The sequence below is a fragment of the Bombus vancouverensis genome, chromosome 16, assembly GCF_051014615.1.
Source record: "Bombus vancouverensis nearcticus chromosome 16, iyBomVanc1_principal, whole genome shotgun sequence".
Classification (NCBI taxonomy): domain Eukaryota; kingdom Metazoa; phylum Arthropoda; class Insecta; order Hymenoptera; family Apidae; genus Bombus; species Bombus vancouverensis.
The window spans coordinates 165,001-167,500 of record NC_134926.1 but is presented as its reverse complement, the minus strand read 5'-3'; positions in this window follow the sequence as shown (position 1 = coordinate 167,500).

The following is a 2,500-nucleotide window of genomic DNA, read 5'->3' as shown; positions in this document are numbered from 1 at the left end:
CTTATAACGCTTTTTAACGAATAAACTCGAAAAAACTTTTTCGCACTCGGAATTTTTCTAAGTCCCAACGTACCGGCTCGGAATTTTTCTATGTTCCAACGACCGGTCGTGTCGGTCCGAACGTTTTTATATCCGTCTGCCGACGATATAAACGCTTAATCCCGACGTATTTTATCGAGTTATAACGATTTATGTAAAAATATTCGTACCTCGTAACGCTTTTTAACGAATTAACTCGAAAAGAGTGTTCGGTCCGAAAATTTTCCAAGTTCGAACGACCGGCCGCATAGGTCCGTTTTTAAAAATCGTTCTCGGACGGAAATAAACCATTAATCCCGACGTATTTTGTCGTGTTACGTCGATTTATGCAAAAAAATTCATACCTTGTAACGCTTTTAACCGAGTAAACTCGAAAAAACTTTTTCGCACTCGGCATTTTTCCAAGTCCCAACGTACCGGCTCGGAATTTTTCTATGTTCCAACGACCGGTCGTGTCGGTCCGAACGTTTTTATATCCGTCTGCCGACGATATAAACGCTTAATCCCGACGTATTTTATCGAGTTATAACGATTTATGTAAAAACATCCGTACCTCGTAACACTTTTTAACGAGTTATTTCGAGGGGAACTTTCGGCCTTTTCGTAACGGGGCGAAAAAATTCAAAGTTCCAACGTCCCAGTCATGTTGGTCCGGTGGATGAAATTTTTTAAAAAAATAAAGTGAAATCGTAACGTTCGACTAGATTTCGTCGAAACATAACGATTTCACTGATAATTTCGATACCTTATAACGCTTTTTCTCGAGTTATTTCGAGTTGAACTTTCGGTACTTTCGTGGCGGTGCGAAAAAATTCTAAGTTCCAACGTCCCGGTCATGTTGGTCCGGTGGATGAAATTTTTTAAAAAAGTAAAGTGAAATCGCTACTTTCGACTAGATTTCGTCGAAACATAACGATTTCGCTGATAATTTCGATACCTTATAACGCTTTTTCTCGAGTTATTTCGAGTTGAACTTTCGGTACTTTCGTGGCGGTGCGAAAAAATTCTAAGTTCCAACGTCCCGGTCATGTTGGTCCGGTGGATGAAATTTTTTAAAAAAATAAAGTGAAATCGCTACTTTCGACTAGATTTCGTCGAAACATAACGATTTCGCTGATAATTTCGATACCTTATAACGCTTTTTCTCGAGTTATTTCGAGTTGAACTTTCGGTACTTTCGTGGCGGTGCGAAAAAATTCTAAGTTCCAACGTCCCGGTCATGTTGGTCCGGTGGATGAAATTTTTTAAAAAAATAAAGTGAAATCGCTACTTTCGACTAGATTTCGTCGAAACATAACGATTTCACTGATAATTTCGATACCTTATAACGCTTTTTCTCGAGTTATTTCGAGTTGAACTTTCGGTACTTTCGTGGCGGTGCGAAAAAATTCTAAGTTCCAACGTCCCGGTCATGTTGGTCCGGTGGATGAAATTTTTTAAAAAAATAAAGTGAAATCGTAACGTTCGACTAGATTTCGTCGAAACATAACGATTTCACTGATAATTTCGATACCTTATAACGCTTTTTCTCGAGTTATTTCGAGTTGAACTTTCGGTACTTTCGTGGCGGTGCGAAAAAATTCTAAGTTCCAACGTCCCGGTCATGTTGGTCCGGTGGATGAAATTTTTTAAAAAAATAAAGTGAAATCGCTACTTTCGACTAGATTTCGTCGAAACATAACGATTTCGCTGATAATTTCGATACCTTATAACGCTTTTTCTCGAATTATTTCGAGTTGAACTTTCGGTACTTTCGTGGCGGTGCGAAAAAATTCTAAGTTCCAACGTCCCGGTCATGTTGGTCCGGTGGATGAAATTTTTTAAAAAAATAAAGTGAAATCGCTACTTTCGACTAGATTTCGTCGAAACATAACGATTTCGCTGATAATTTCGATACCTTATAACGCTTTTTCTCGAGTTATTTCGAGTTGAACTTTCGGTACTTTCGTGGCGGTGCGAAAAAATTCTAAGTTCCAACGTCCCGGTCATGTTGGTCCGGTGGATGAAATTTTTTAAAAAAATAAAGTGAAATCGTAACGTTCGACTAGATTTCGTCGAAACATAACGATTTCACTGATAATTTCGATACCTTATAACGCTTTTTCTCGAGTTATTTCGAGTTGAACTTTCGGTACTTTCGTGGCGGTGCGAAAAAATTCTAAGTTCCAACGTCCCGGTCATGTTGGTCCGGTGGATGAAATTTTTTAAAAAAATAAAGTGAAATCGCTACTTTCGACTAGATTTCGTCGAAACATAACGATTTCGCTGATAATTTCGATACCTTATAACGCTTTTTCTCGAATTATTTCGAGTTGAACTTTCGGTACTTTCGTGGCGGTGCGAAAAAATTCTAAGTTCCAACGTCCCGGTCATGTTGGTCCGGTGGATGAAATTTTTTAAAAAAATAAAGTGAAATCGCTACTTTCGACTAGATTTCGTCGAAACATAACGATTTCGCTGA